Genomic DNA, 16,489 nt, shown 5'->3' with positions numbered 1-16,489 from the left:
ATTCACCTTGTTGCTACATTCTGAGGACTCCTAGTTTTTTTCCATTTACTCTGCACCTGGGCTCCCTTAAATGGGAAGCTCCTCCCTCTCAGCTCCATTAAGGTAGGCTCTCATGGAGGACAAGGACTGCCTCCCCTTCTGTTTCTCCTTCATTTAGCACAATGCTTAGAACATAGCAATCACGAAGTAAGGTTTTTTTTATCCAATTTCAATCATTCATCATTTGATTCCCTAAGCTGCTTGAGCCTTCCCCAATAAATTACATTTATGTTGTAGTTCTCTATTCTTGTCCATGTTGTGTCCCATGTTGTCCATTATAAACCTTTCAAGCCTACTTTCTTTTCATCTTTATATTCATACTGCCTAAAACAAAAAAGATGTTTAATGAATGATGGCTGATTTGTTGGTCGGTTGGTTGCCTGAAGTTAGAACTATGTACAATTTTATACATTTTAGCTCTTATTCTACTTTCCTTTCTTCTTTGCCTTTACCTTTGCTACCCACTGCAATCACAAATCTTTATACATGGAATCACAGATCTAGTGAGGGAAGAAACTTTGGAGTGAAGCTCATCCTAATCCCTCTTCTTGTAAGTGAAGTAACTGAGGTCCACAGATGTTGGTTTTCCATCATCACTCAGGTGGGATTTGAAACTGGGTTCGGTGATTCCCTTGACTCTTTCTACAATACCAAGATGACTTTCATCTATTCTGTCTTTTAATAATGGAGAAAACTGAGACCCAGGGAGAGCAAGCCTCAACTCCCCTCTCATTCCTGCTAAGTATGACATTATGACATTGAGAACTTTCCTCTCTCTTCAAACAAACCTGTTTCCACCTGCAAAGAAGGGGGGGGGGGTTGCTTTTTGTCAATTGGAAGTTCTCCAGGAAGTTACACAAAGAGAAATGGTTGGTGGAGAAACTCAAGGTGCCCCTTTCCTCCTTCCCCCAGCAAGGGACTGGTGACTAAAACTGAGACTGATCAAAGACAGATGGTGCACATTGCATGCAGAATTGTTTGTGGGAGATCCCATGACAATATATTTTACCAAATCACACTTTCCTAGAAAGAGGCTGGAGAAGAGATTTATAAACTTATTATTCCCCCTGAAGAGGGAACAATTCAGGAGAGGATCAGAATCTACTGCAAAGAAAAGCATTTAGTTTTCCCAATTTTTACCTCTTTTTTCAAGGTCAGGATACAGTATGAAATTAAATAGGAACCCAGGCAGACTATTTGAAATTCAAAAGTTAAAAAGACTTATCAGGGAAATGTTCATGTTGAGGGTGATATTGTGTGAAATAAATTTCTCCAAGCAAGGGAGAAAGGTGGGCAGCCATTGGGATCACCAGGAGGATATCCCAAGGACTTCACCCTGCCTTCCACCCCTAGACCCATACCCCTCTTTCAGGCTGCTCTGACACTCTACAAGGCTAGGTTTCACTCCAGGAATCCTTTCTTTGTCTTCAAGATCAGGTTACTCTCAAATTTGTTTTTCCCTTCACAAAACACCCAGGTTGGCTTGTGACCCCTGCAGGCTGAATCAGCCTTTTTGTGTTGGGTTTTTGAAAAGCTCCATGCCTGGGCAATTGTGAAGCAAATGGGACAGCTGGATCAAAAAGAATTACTTTGATGACCCTTAAGTCAATTTAATCATAGTGTGGAGGAGGTTTGAGTCAGGATAACCTAGATTCTCTTGTATTTGATACATTCAGGTTATGTGACCTTGAGAAACTCCTTCCCTGAGAAGGAGGGAAGGAAGGAAGGAAGGAAGGAAGGAAGGAAGGAAGGAAGGAAGGAAGGAAGGAAGGAAGGAAGGAAGAGGGAAGGAGGGAAGAAAGGAGGAAAGGAGGGAAGGAGGGAAGGAGGGAAGGAAGGAGGGAAGAGGGAAGGAAGGAAAGGATGTGAGGAGATGAGATAAAAGTAAGGGAGGAAGGGTTGAACATAAACAGGATTTTAACTGTAAGAATGATATCACTTTAACTTTTCAACCTGAACACTTTTCAAACCCACTGAAACTCCCATGGACATACCAATGTAGGAAGTAGATGCTCTGTAGAACAAAGGGCCCCTCCCCTTCCCAGGTGGCCCCTATAGACAGGGCTTGGGGAGAAAGAAGAAAGAATAGGACCTTTCACCTTTGATACAGGTTCTATTCCACTCACCCCTTCCTTTGCAAACACAATACTGCCCCCAAGATCCAAGGGAGCTATTCCAGGGACTCTGAAGGAAGGACTAGTCCCCTATTTGATACGAATGTATCTGATATCCCCATTGCTATCTTTTACAAAGATCTCAAAGTGATTTTATTGAGTCCATTATACTAATTATGGAATGTCAGAGTTGGAAGAGAAAGCAGAGGCATCTAGTCCAGCCCAGCCCAGTCCAAGCATCCCCTGGACAACATCACTGGAAAGCAATCTTCCAGTCTAACAGAAGGGAGAACTCAACTCTTCCTGTACTGGTACAGCTATAGTTCTATTAGGAAACACTTCCTCATATCAATCTTGATATCTCCCTATTTATTAATTCTATACATTGGTCCCATTTCTGGTTTTGGGGACCAAGTTGGGTAAGAATGGCCCATCCTTGTACCTAAAGGTCATTCTGCCTTACAAAGACTGTTCTTTACAGAAGTCCTGGAAGGATGACAATCTAAACATCATTATTCTTTTCTTATTGGAGAAAATTTTTTTCCCATAGTTGCTCACGTAAGAAGTATGGGAGGGGGGGGATTCAAACCCAAATCTTCTTATTCAAAGTCCCATAATCTTTCCACCATATTGTGATGACCACCAAATCTAGGCCTTCTTCTATAGGATAATTCCTCCAATATACCCAGGTCAATAAGTAGAACAATGGATAAAATGTGGACATGGACTAAGGCCAATCTGAGTTCAATTCCTGCCTCATTTAATTATATTGGCACAGCCTATCCATGAGCAATTAATATTTCTTCCATTGTTCAGATCTGATATTATTCATGTGAAAATTATTTTGTCATTGTGTTCATAAAATTCCTGAGTTTGTCTTGGCAGGTAGACTCCCACGTATTTTATGTTTTCTGCAATTATTTTAAATGGAATTTCTCTTCCTATCTCTTCCTGGTGAATTTTGTTGGCAAGTCATAGAAATGTTGATGATTTCTCTGGGTTTATTTTATATCTGGAAACTCTGATGAAGTTGTTCAGTTTCAACTAATGTTTTAGTTGATTCTCTTCTCAGTTCTTTGTGTGTCATAGCGGAATGTGAATGTTTACCCCCACCGACATCACAGGGTCATTGTGAAGAAAAGCAAAATGCAGAGAGAATTCTCAAGCTCATTTTGTTTCTTCAATAGTGAAGAAAGGACTGGATTTGAAACCAGGAAGACGTGGATTCTATGACTGAGGTCCCTCATCTATTAAAGGAGTGGGTTTGATGGCCTTCAAGTTTCCTTTTTGATCCCAATGCATGATCTTCTGGTCTAATCCCTTTATTTGATAGATAAGGCATGTGAATTGCAAACACAAGGAATAATGCATGGGAAAGGACCATCAGAATTAAAAACCAGCTTCTCTGACCCCAATTCCAATACTCTTTACATTCTGCATTAGAAAGTCACTTTAGTTCCCCCTACCTTAATTCCCTTATCAATGTAATAAGAGATTTCTAAAATAATCTCTAAGCTCCTTTTAATCTTGAAATGCTTTGATCTATCCCCCCCCCCAAAAAAAAACTCTATACATCTGCTGTTCCCATCTCCAATTAGGTCATCCCCAATTCTATCACCTCCTATAGTGTGGTTTCAAGGTCCTTCACCATCTCATTCCTCTGTATGTAACTCCAGCTGATTCACATATTTTCTTTCAAAGGGGTCTTAAATTCAAGCTTCTGACTATCACATTACAATAGAAAGGCAACTTAGGGCTCTGGACTCAGGAAATCACACTTTTGTAAGTTCAAATCCAGCCTTAGACACTACGTGACCCTGGGCAAGTCACTTCCATCTTTTTTGCCTCAGTTTCCCCATTTATAAAATGAACTGGAGAAAGAAATGACAAACCTCTTCGGTAACTCTGCCAAGAAAACCCCAAATAGGATCGCAAAGAGTCAAGCACAACTGAAAACGATTGAACAGTAACAACACCTGTAAAACAGGGACAGCTACTACTGATAAATTAATAATTACAATAATCACATCTAAGTAGCATGTATATAGCAGATTCGGTGAACAAGGGGCAGTGGTGAGCACTTTACAAATATTGACTCATTTGATCTTCACAACAGCCTTGGGAGGTAGATGGTTCCGATTATCTCCATTTTTTTTTACAGTTGAAGAAACTGAGGCAAAAAGGATAAGTGATTTTCTGTAGGAATATACTAGCTGCCTAGCTAGGGATAGTAATCAGTGCTGCCTTGGGCCAGTTACATCTGCTCTCCCCAACTCAATTTCCTTCTCTGTACAATGAGGGGGTTGTATTTGATGGCCTCTAAAGTCCTCTCCAGTTTTAGATCAAAGACCTAATTGCCTTTTTGCCTACAAACACTAGTTTGTTTTAAACATCCTCCCTTGCTTGAACCCACCAACCCTCATCATCATCACCTCCCTCTCCGCCCCTAGGCTGGGTTGTTGTGAGTCAACATTTCTGCTGGAGAGACAAACAGTCTGTAATATTATCAGACAGAGTAGACAGAACTGAGAGCCCAGCTGATAAGGCCCAATTGTCATCAGGGCATCTATTCATTCCTTGGGTCAGAGTGCACTCCCTCCTTGGCTCTACCCAGCAGGAAGAGCATGGAGCCCTCCCACCAGCCTCCCAGCCCTCAGATCACCTTGGAGGTAACTTATTGTCTTAGCCCCTATTGTAACTTAAAAAATGATCCCTGTCTCCTATTTGCTGAAGCAGCCCATAGTGTGCTGGAGAATAACACCCATTGTGTTAGCTTCCTCCTTGAAATCCCTGCCCCCCCCCCCCCATGTTCCCAGGCAAGGAGGAAAAAAGCATTAAAGGAGATAGCTGAGAAAATGAGAGAAATAGACAGAAATTTGGATATCATAAAAATGATGATCATGAAGGTGCCTCCATTGGGTACATCTTAAAAGCTGAACCCCCTTCTGAGTGGAGGTCCAAAAACTTTGGTTCCAATCAAATCTCTGGGGCTAGATAATCATGAAGCCTTTGGTATACCAAATAACTTCTCTGAACCATCCTTTGCCTATCTAGAATATGAGGATAATATGTTTTTCTCCTTCCCACTCAACATTCTAGTCAAACCAGACTGGCAGCTGGTTCCCCCACCCCTTCTCCCATATACCAGTCCACAGCCAGCCTCTGAGTATTTTTTTCTAATAGTCTTCCCATATCTAAAAGACATTCCCTCTTCACATCTAACTTCTGAAGTTTTTAGTCTCCTTGGAGAGACTATTCAAGGAATTTTCTTCATTAGGATGCCTTTCCTGATCTCCCTTCTCTTAGCTATTAACTCCTCCTTCCCTTTGAAATCACTGTGTATTATTTTATACTTCATATTTCTTATACTTATATACAAATATGTATGTATGTGTGTATAAATATATATATATGCATATTTGTATGCTTTATTTCTCTCCAAATAGCACCTAACCTTCTGGAAGTTAGGAACAATTTTTGCTCTGTCTTTGTAACCTCAAGACTTGGCATGGTGCCTGATCCATGGTAATCTCTTAATATGTGTTTATAGACTAACTTATTGATGTACTTAATGAATGGAACAACTTTGTAAAGATAAATGTGAGTTTTCCTTCTGAATCTGCCTACCACGTTTTAAGAATAGCATTGGGGCAGCTAAGTGGCACAGTGGATAAAGCACCAGCCCTGGAGTCAGGAGGACCTGAGTTCAAATCAGATCTCAGACACTTAATAATTACCTAGCTGTGTGGCCTTGGGCAAGCCACTTAACCCCATTGCCTTGCAAAAAAAAAATTAAACTAAAAAAAAAGAATATCATTGACAAACTGGGGCTTGTACAAAAGAAAAGGAGGGTGGTGACCATCTCCTAGTAGGATCTATTGATTAAACTGGAGATGTTCAGATTAGAGAAGACTTAGAAGGGATCCATGATGAACATTTTCAGACATGCAAAGTGCTATCTAAGGGCAGAGGATCTCTGTCTGTAGTGGGTTGCCCCAAGAGGTAGAACACCAATGTGAAAGGCATAAGATGACAGATTTGGACTCACAAAGGAAAAAAAAATTATAGTTAGAGCTGTCTTACAAAGAATAGATAATGTGAAGAGTTAATGAGCCTCCATCACTTCAAGCAGACATTGGATTGCCCCCTTGCTAGGGAAGATTCCTGCCCTGGGCAGAGGTTTGGAGGAGATGACCTCTGAGGACCCTCCCAAATTTGAGATTCTAGATCTTTTGATTCTGGAACTCTCCTGTTGACTCTGAGAATTAGCAGGTTCAAGGGGAAATTAAAGAAGCTTGGGGAGGGACAAACTAAAGATTAAAAAAACCTTCTGCTGACTTGCAATCCATAGCAGGCTTCCCATGAGTCAGTAGCTTTTATGGCATTGTTCAAAAAGACATCCAGCCTGGACCGCAAATTGACACCTTCAAGGTGGTGGGGCTTAGGATGCTCCTGGAGCTTCCTTTCATCTCTGGTATTTGCCCAGTGTTTACAAAGGGCTGCTTGGTTGGGAGTTCTAGAGGGAGAAGAAAAAAGGGGAGGGGATCTCCAGCTGAACCCCTCACCTTGAGGCCCAGCGCAGGTTGGTGATAACCTTCCCTCTGGCCTGGAATGCTGCAAGGATTGGGGATAACCACCAATTCATTCCATCAATCTCTTCTCCACCAAAGAGGCACTGGCTCACCTCTGGTTTATCTGATTCATGTTATCTCTGTCCACTTAGGAGTCTGGGTTCTTTGCTCTGTTTTATCTCTCTGTCAATCTGGGCCAGTCTGGTGCCCTTCATGCTCATGCCCATTATGTGGTGAAAGAAATTCTCCTTCCTCAATACCTTATCCATCACTTTGGAGATCAACGTTATTCTAAGAACAGATGGGAAAAGCATTCTGGGGAGGGCTTTACTTAGACTATCATTATACCATCAAGGCTGGGTAGATCCTCCTTTATGCTTGCCCATTCCTTCCATCACATCATTTGAATTTATATACTGTTTGATCTACTTACAATCAAGCAAATTGTTTTAGCATAGGGCTCTTAGAACAAGATATTAAAATATAGAGAGAATTTAGATCATAAAATGTTTAAAAAGACAGAACTGAATGTCAGAGCTATAGGGACCTGAGAAGATACGCAGCAGCTAGAAGGAATGGGTGAAAAGGGGAGAAGTAAAATAAAAAAATGTTAGAACACAAAACACAGAGCTAGAAGGAGATCAGAAAAGTAAAAATTAGAAAATAGAGTAGAAAGAAGGATCTCCTGATTTTAAAATGTATGAATACAAAAGGCCTGAGGACATAGAATATTAAAACATAGAATGTTATAACAGTAACATTAGAATGCCCAACATTAGAAATTAGAGCATCCTATGTAAAGCCTATATCAGATTTCTTTCTGTTGGGGGCAGTGGAGAGGGAAAGGAGGGGGAGAGCAAAAATTGTAAAACTCAAAGCCTTGCAGAAAAATGGTAAAAACTATCACTGTATGTAGTCGGAAATATAAATATTTTATTAAGAAATTAGAACATCCATACTGGAAAGGGAAGGCAAAAAAAGACAATGTCAGAAATGGTAGGGCTGGTAGAAGTCAACTGGTTTACCCTGCAGAAGAGGAAATAAGGGTCTCAAAGGGAAATGATTTGCCCAAGGCCACACAGCAAAGCCACAGGCAGAGCCACAATTAGAAAATCTTTCTACCCCACCTTGCTGCCTACCTTAATCATCTTCTGACTGATCTTGACCTTAATTATGGAGTATTCGATGACCATATCTAGTGAGCTTGTTTTCATTAAAGGGCAGAATTAGTGTCATTAGCCAGACCGACTGCCAAGAACCATTTTATGTCTGGGTTTCAGATATTGTATTGTCTCCTTCCATAAGAAGTATGGTATTCACATCAAATGAAAAGGAATGAAGGAAGAAGGAAAGGAAGGAAAGAGGAAAAGAAGGAGAAAGGAAGGAAGAAAAAAGAAGGAAGCAAAGGAAGAAAGGAAGGAAAGAAAAGGAAGCAAGGGAGAAAAGGGAAAAGGGAGGAAAGGGGAGAAAAAGGAGAAAGGAAGGAAGGAAAAAGGCAGGAAGCAAGGAAGAAATCAAGGAAGGAAAAAGGGATAGAGAGAGAAAGGAAGGAAGGAAGGAAAGAAGGGAGCAAGGAAGAAAAGAAAGAAGGAAAGAAAGGGGAGAATGGGAGGAAGAAGAAAAAAGAAAGGAAGAAAAAGGAAAGAAGGGAAGAATTTGAGGCACTGAAGCAGGGAAGATATATGAACAAAAAATTCAGTCATAGACAGCAAAGAAAAAGAATCCTAAATGAACTATCAAATCAATAGTTGAAAGTGTGTGTGTGTGTGTGTGTGTGTGTGTGTGTGTGTGTGTGCACGCGCATGTTTTTCAAAGGCGATGTTTCTTTTCAAAAATTAGCTGATGTTTTTCCTGGAACTGGCTTTTGGAAGGACAAATGAAACTTGATTAAATATGAAGTGATTTGAAATCCCAAGACCTCACTGGATAATGTCCTGTTTACTTGTCATTGAAAGGGACACTGCCAAGGACTGGTCTCATTCTTCATTATTTACTCTTCATTCTTTCAAAACCCCTTTTTGCTTTCTGTCAGAATGAACCTCTCTCTGTTTGTTTTCTTCTTTTCACAGAATTAAATGTCCTACTTTGCCCTGATGTGGGAGGAACTGGGGGAGTGGGGGGGAGTGTCTTTGTTTTGTTGCCTTTTTCATGGTCTGTCATCATCTCTTCCTGATTTTGAGGACCAGATCAGCCATAGATTTGTAGGGTGGCCTCGGACGACTCAAAAAATGCCAAATTCTCTGAGCTGGAAGGGAACCTGCAAACCTGAACAAGGATCCAGAATGACCCAATATGACAGGACTTAAAATGTAAGTTCCTTGAGGGCAGGGCCAGATTTCACTTTTTTTTTTCTCTAACACCTGGGGCAAGACTTAACAAATGTACTTGTGTTTTTCCATTCATTCATTCATTCCAAAGTCAGAATTGAGGCCAGATTCTCTGATGCCAAATCCAGTTAGATTTCCATTCTATGTCTTCTCTCCATAAAACATCTCCAGTTTCTTCAATCCATATGCCTGTGGCTTGGTGACTAAGCTGTCATCACCCTGGTTGCCTTCTTCTAGATGCTTTCCAGTTTCTCAATGTTGCTCCTAAACAGTGGGGCCAAGAACTGAACACCAGTCTCCAAATATGTTTGACTAAGGAAGAGGACATCAGAACCACAGCCTCTCTTATATTGGTCATTGTGATGATGATGATGAAGATGATGATGATGATTTTAGATAAGGCTTTAAGGTTTAAAAAAGTGCTTTACATATCTTAACTCATTTTGATCTTTACAGTAAGCGTGAGATGTAAGTGCTACTATTATACCCAATTTATATATGAGAAAACTGAGACACAAAGAGGTTAAGGAACTTGCCCTCAGTCACATAGCTAGTAAGTGGCTGACAGGGCTCAAGAGCACTGACCTTGGAGTCAAGAGGATGAGAGTTCAGATCCAACCGGAGACACTTGCCACTTACTAGCAACATGACCTCGGGCTAGTCACTTAACCCTGATTGCCCCACACCCATGGTCATCTCCAGTCATCCAGATTCATATCTGACCACTGGATTCAGATAACTCTGGAGGAGAAAGTGGGATTGGCAACTTAGCACAGTCCCCCTTTGTGCTTGTTATGGTATCCTCTCTCTGTTGTCATGGTTCTCTTCGAAAACAAAGGACAAAAAATAACCCCAACATTATTAAACAAGTGACTTGAGGCAATATCCTACCATAGGTCTTCATGCCTCCAAGTGAGCTGTTGATCTGCCTTCTGAGTTTACATCAACTTTTTTTTTAATTTGCCACATCACAGTGATGACTCATAATAATCTTTTAGTCCATTAAAGCCTCTGGAGTCTTTTCTTTTGCACTACTGCCCAGTCCTTGTTTTATTCTAATGCCATTGACTTTTTTGGAACCAAGTAGAAGGCTTCTATTTATATCTATTAAACCTGATCTTATTTAATGAATATCCAAGTCAACTAACATCTGCTAAATATTTATCATGTATAAGACACCACATTAAGTACTGGGGATCCAGCATAAAAGTGATATAGTCCTGACCCTCACCTTCTCATGGCATAGATGGCATGGATATAAGAAAGCACCTAGAGAAATCACAGAATCTATGAGATGGAAGGGACCTGGGCAGCCATTTCCATCAAACTCACTATTCCTCATGAAGGCTCATCCACCCTCTTCTTGAAAACTTCCCTCATGGAAGGAACCACCATTGCCTTTGTATACACATAAACATTGAATTTCAGTTCAATCAATCAAACAAACATTTATAAGCACCTAATATATAATAGCTTTGTGCCAAAATCTGGGAAAAAAATACAAAGCATGAAACAGCTCTTGTTCTCAATGCAGAAGACAATATATATATATATATATATATATATATATTTGTATAGATATAGATAGATATAGATAGATAGATCTGTATGTATGTGTATTTACCACATAAAGATAAAAGAATAAATATAAATGAATACAAAGTTGGCCAAAACATAGTCATTTGGAGAGAAAGAACTGATGCTGGGTTGGGGGATGGAAGGGAGTAGTTAGAAAAAGCTTCATGAAGGAGATAAAAAAAGGGGTAACTTTCCCCATCTGAAACTCCATGTTCTGACATTCTCAGTTCTAAGGTCTCTACCAGTTCTTGAGTCTATATTCTAATATTCTAATCTCTAAAGTCTCTTTCTGGTCAAATAAATACATTTACAACTTAGACTCTTTCTGGTTAAATAGTCTAAACTCTAAATGTATTATTCTAAACATCTTCTAGTACCAATATTCAATGACTCCAGACGGGTAGATTCTTAATGTAGCTCCCTAGACACTAGACCACAGAACATCCATGAAGCCCACAGACTCTTCAATCATTTACTTCCTACCCAACTAAACTATTTTGGAAAGCTTCTCCAGGCCCAGCTTGTACTTGGCTTCTCAGATCTCTTCCATCTTTGAAAGTTTGGAATTCTGTGGCTCAAATGAGATAAGGCAAGAAGAGTGGTTTTGAAAACGACATGTGTGACTATATATGCATGCATAGTTATATAAATATTCTACAAATGCAAGGCATGATTATGACTGGCTCTTAGGAATGACCTCTACATAGAGAGAATTCAGTTGAAGTCATGATTTGATCCCTTATTAAATTATAAATAATTGCTAACTTTTGGCCAGGGTTTTTGGTGAACCTATTATTACCTTAAAGAATATATGTGTGTGTATATATATATGTATATATATATATATATATATATTACAAATAACATTTTTGTGTATACATATAATATTTAAATTCATATTTTACATTTATACATATAGAAAGGTATAATTCCCTTATATGTATAAAAATTTTTAAAGGAGAGTCCCTTTCCAAGAGATAAAATGTGTCGAGAAATATCCTGAAAGCTCCAAAGATGGCTGTGAATGGCAATCCAAAGTCCCAAGCAGAGGATTGGCCTCTTGCCAATAGAAAGAAGTAAATTCCTAAATTAAAAGCCATAGTATTCAGAGTCCCTTGTTTGAATTGGGTGACCCCCTACCCTACTAACAAATAGAAGCCTGCTTTTCCATTCTTCTGATTAGACTGACTTGAATTTATTTTCTTCCCTGGCCTTCAAAGCCTTCCCAAAGCTTTGATAGCAGAATCAATATCATATCCACTACCTGACAATCATAGCTTTCATTTCCCAGTCCATTTAAGCAGAACTTATATCCCCCGACAGAAAAGCTGGAGAAGTTCTGGATTCAAAGTCTGAAGACCTGAATCTGAATCTCATTTCCACTACTTACTAACTGGGAAAACTTCTACTTCTCTGTCTCAGTTTCTAAAGCAGACATCCATAGATCATAGCCTCCTCTTATGCAGGAAGATACTTAATTCTGGAATTCTTCCCTAGGGCTGAATTGTCTTAATAGAGGAGTGAGGAACCACAAAACCATTATATTTATTCTAATTATGCTTCACATCCCATCCATGGCCGTGAACATCTGACATCTTGCCATCAGCCCTCTGGCATTCCCCTCCTAGCTTTCCACCTTTTAGAAACAATAATCAAAAGGCTATCGCTATTGCTCCTGGAAAGCCTCATGCTTCGGACTCCACTCACCTTCCCCATGACTTCCTAGACTCAAGCTCCTTCTCCAGGGACAGAACTATCCATGTCCAATAGAATACCAAGCTTCTTCAGAGCAGAGATTATCTCATCACTGATGGTTGTAGCTCAGTATCTGGACATAAAATATGTTTTTGCATTCATTCAATTATTCCCAAATTCTCAATGTATTTTCACCATATTTCATTAAGTCAGTTACTAAGTTTTAGTAATTATATCTCCACAATGATAATCATATCCAGGATTTCTAAAGCATGTTAAGGTTTATAAAACCTTTTATATCTGTTAACTCAATCCTTGTAATAATCCCGAAAAATAGGTACTGTTACTCATCTCTATTTTACAGATAAGAGAGCTGAGGGAGTTAAAAGTTCAGTGATTTGCCCAGGATCACACAGCTAGTGACATTTTGAAGTGAGATTTAAATTCTGACACCAAGGTCAGTGTTTTTTCTTCTGTTGCACTTAGCTACCTGTCCACATCCATTATCTTTCCCACTCTGGTTCAGATGATCACCTTGTATTCAGATTATTCCAATGATAGCTTGACTGGTCTCCTGGTCTGAGTTTTCTCCCCAGTCCAATGTATCTGACACAATACTACTGAAATGATGTAGCTGAAGTACAGGTCTGACTATGTCACCCACATACTCCCCCACCTCCACCTTCTCAAAAAACTCCAATACCTTCTTATAGGCTATCTTGGGAAACTTCTAAAGTCTTTCAGAATCAGGATTCAAGGCTAATTTTAATTACATGTAGTTATATAGGGGTTTTTAACCTAGTTTATGGAATTTTGCAATGGATAGAGCATCTCCCCTAGAGTCAGGAGGATCTAAGTTCAAATCTTGCCTCAGACACAACACTTACTTTGCAATTTTAGGCAAGTCACTTCACCCTGATTACTTCTCATCCAGGATCATCTCCAGTTGTACTGTTTCATATCTGGCCACTGGACCCAGATGACTCAGAGGAGAAAAGTGAGACTAGTGTCTTAGCACAGCACCCTTGACTCAAATTCAATTCATCTTCTAATGTTATGGTCTTCTTTGAGAGAGAAGGACAATATCACTTACCTTCTGTCAAACTCCTTTTTGAGTTTTGCCAGCAATTTTTGTCAAATGGTAAATTCTCATTTCAAAAGGTTGGATCTTTGGGTTTATCAAATATTAGATTACTATGTTCATTTAGTGCTATGTCTTATATACCTAACTTATTCCACTGATCCGTCTCTTTCTTAGCCAGCACCAACTTGTTTTGATGATTACCACTTTATGACATTGCTTGAGAATTGAGCCTGCTGGGTCACCTTCTATCACATTTAAAAAAAATAATTCTCTTGATATTCTTAACCTTTTTTCTTCCAGATGAATTATAATTATTTTTTCTAGTTCTATAAAATATTTTTAGTAATTTGTTTGTAATAACACTAGAAAAGTAAATTAATTCAAGCAGAATTATTATTTTTATTATTTTTGCTTGGTTTACCCTTAGGCACTTAATATTTTTCCAGTTCTTTAGAATGGTCTTTAACTTTGTGAAAAAAAAATTTTGTAATTGTATATATAGGGTTCCTGGATTTGTCTTAGAAGGTAACTCCCAAATATTTTGTTTTCTATAGATATTTTTAAGTGGAATTCTTTCTATTTTTTCCTGCTGAATTATATTTATTTATGTAGGTTTTTATATCCTGCAACTTTACTGAAGTTATCCGTTGTTTTAGCTACCTTTTTGGTTGATTCTATAGGATTTTCTAAGTATATCATCCTATCATTTTCAAAGTGAAATTTTTTTTTCCTTATTGCCATTCATTTTTCTTACCTTGTTATTGCTAGCATTACTAATATTATATTGAATAATAGTAGTAATAATGGACTCCTGATCTTATAGGTTTCTAGCTTATCCCCATTACAAAAAAAAAATGCCTGCTAATGATTTTAGAAAGATACTACTTTTATTTTATTGAAAATTTTTAATTTTTATTCCTATGCTTTCTTGTGTTTTTAATAGGAATGAGTGTTATTTTGGCAAAATCTTACTCTGTATCTATTAAGATAATCATAGAATGATAGAGGTTGTCCCCTAATATTAAACCAACCCTGCATTCTTGGGATAAATCCCACCTAGTCATAGTGCATGACCTTTGTCACCTTGGCTAGTATTATATTTAAAATTTTTGCATCGGTATTCAATAGGGAAACTGACCTTTAGTGCTCTTTCTCTGTTTTTGCTCTTCTTGGCTTCAAGAATCAGTGGCACATTTGTGTCATAAAAGGAATTTGATCAGACTCCTTCTTTGTCTATTTATATTTATATTATATATTATATATATAAAATATATAATATATAATATATAATATATATATTATATTGTAATTAATTGCTCTTTAAACATTCGGTAGAATTCACTTGTGAATCCATCTGGTTTTGGTGATTTTTTCTTAAGGAGCTCATTGATGATTTGTTCAGTTTTTCCCTAATGTAAGGTTATTTAAGCATTCTATTTCTTCTTTTGTTTTTAATATTTTTCTTCCATTTCACTTAGATTATTAAACTTATTGGCATAGCATCAGGCACCTTTTTGTTTTGGAAGACCCCTTGCTTCCTTGCTGCCACAAATGCACATGGTTCTCTTTGTCCTGGAATTATTACCTAGAAATGCATATAGGCTATGCCAGTCTGTTGCCGGTACCAGCAAAGTGCCCCCTGTAATCTCTTTCTGTCCAATTGTCTGACCCACTGCCCACTCCACCAGGGTTCTTAAAGCTGCTCCTACTGCTATTGCTGCCTCTAAGGTCTGTGGCAGATGTTCCCATGGGGTGGGCCATTCTAGCCAAATCCCAAGACTTCTCCAGCCAACCACTTCCATTATCTTGGTCTGGACAAATGTCTCACCCTGACTCCTTGTTAGCTCTGTCACTCCATAATTCCATTTGAGAGAGTATTTTAAACTTATTTGGAAGGGAATGTTGGAAGGCATCAGTTGAGTTTCCACCTAATCTCCACCATCTTGGAATAGGTAATTTCAAAAGCTCCTTCTGGGCCTATGAGTTCTATGTTCTATGTTCATCTCATACACAGTAGTGATCCTCAAAATCTTCTTGTCAAAAAAAAAAAATAATTGGTTGCTCAACCCTCTATTTTTCTATATTTAGAGATTATGGTTAAAACCAAAGAGCCACCAAAGTCTATAAGGGCCAATATTCTCACCCATTTCAGAAGACCCATTAGCCAAGACTTTGAAATCTAATATCTTAGGTTGGATTCTGAAATGGGCTGGAATTATTTTCTTTTTTTAATTGTACCTTAAAGGATGACAAGATTTCAATTATGGAAGATAGGGGTGGCTAGGTGGCATAATGGATAAAGCACCAGCCCTGGAGTCAGGAGTACCTGGGTTCAAATCCAGCCTCAGACACTTAATAATTACCTAGCTGTGTGGCCTTGGACAAGCCACTTAACCCCATTTGCCTTGCAAAAACCTAAAAAAAAAATGGAAGATAGAGGCAGTGGTATGCTGGGAAATGTTTAACAATTAGCTCTCCCTCAAAAAAATATTGTTTAATCTGTTAATATTTTCTCCTTTGCTTAAATAATAAAAAAAAGGAAGAAAAAAAGAGAAAGGAAGGAAGGAAGGAAGGAAGGAAGGAAGGAAGGAAGGAAGGAAGGAAGGAAGGAAGGAAGGAAGGAAGGAAAGGAGGGAAGGAAGAGAATGAAAGTTTTGATTTGGCATACTTGCTAAAATTTAACAATCAGCTCTCCTGAGTCTCTTTCAGCTAGCTGGGCTATGGAAAGGAAATTCCAGGATGGGAGTGCTGGGGGTGGAGAGGCAAGAAAAGGGGGGATGATTCCTAGTACATGAAAAAGTTAGGAAAAAAGACACAGGTGTAGGCAACTAAGAGAAATGAAGATAAGTAAGACTTAGAATTTTAAAAAAACAACAAGAAATTATTCTCTGTACTCCTCATAATCACCTAATCTAGGACTTTATGTCTAGGCTTCACTTAGAAAATGGAATGCCAGTGTTGGAATGAGCCTAGAACTGAGAACATCAGGGCTGATGTGGGGGAACTTAAAATAGAGAATATCAGAACTTAGAACTTAGAACAGAGATTGCCAGAGTTGGGAAGGTCCTTCAAACAGGGAAG

This window comes from Macrotis lagotis, chromosome 2 (genome assembly GCF_037893015.1).
Source record: "Macrotis lagotis isolate mMagLag1 chromosome 2, bilby.v1.9.chrom.fasta, whole genome shotgun sequence".
NCBI classification, from domain to species: Eukaryota; Metazoa; Chordata; class Mammalia; order Peramelemorphia; family Peramelidae; genus Macrotis; species Macrotis lagotis.
Note: the sequence above shows the minus strand (reverse complement) of the source record.